Genomic DNA, 552 nt, shown 5'->3' on the forward strand with positions numbered 1-552 from the left:
ATGTGTAGCATGTTTCTGGCGTTGAACGCCAGTTCCATGCTTGTTACTGGCGTTCAGCGCCAGCTTTCCTCAAGGCATATTCCTGGCGTTCAAACGCCAGGATGTTGCTTGTTTTTGGCGTTCAGCGCCAGAAACATGCTCTGTTCTGGCGTTGAACGCCAGCTAGATGCACCTTAGTGGCGTTTAAACGCCAGTAAGTCCTTCCTCCAGGGTGTGATTTTTCTTCTGCTATTTTTGATTCTGTTTTTAATTTTAGTATTTTTTTCGTGACTCCACATGATCATGAACCTAATAAAACACAAAATAACATTAAAATAAAATTAAAATTAGATATATAAAAATTGGGTTGCCTCCCAACAAGCGCTTCTTTAGTGTCATTAGCTTGACAGTGGGCTCTCATGGAGTCTCACAGATATTCAGCACATGATGAGGGCCTCCCAACACTAAACTTAGAGTTTGAATGAGGGGGCTTCTCAACACCAAACTTAGAGTTTGGTTGTGGCATCCCAACACCAAACTTAGAGTTTGACTGTGGGGGCTCTTTTTGACTCT

The sequence above is a fragment of the Arachis duranensis genome, chromosome 3 (genome assembly GCF_000817695.3).
Source record: "Arachis duranensis cultivar V14167 chromosome 3, aradu.V14167.gnm2.J7QH, whole genome shotgun sequence".
NCBI classification, from domain to species: Eukaryota; Viridiplantae; Streptophyta; class Magnoliopsida; order Fabales; family Fabaceae; genus Arachis; species Arachis duranensis.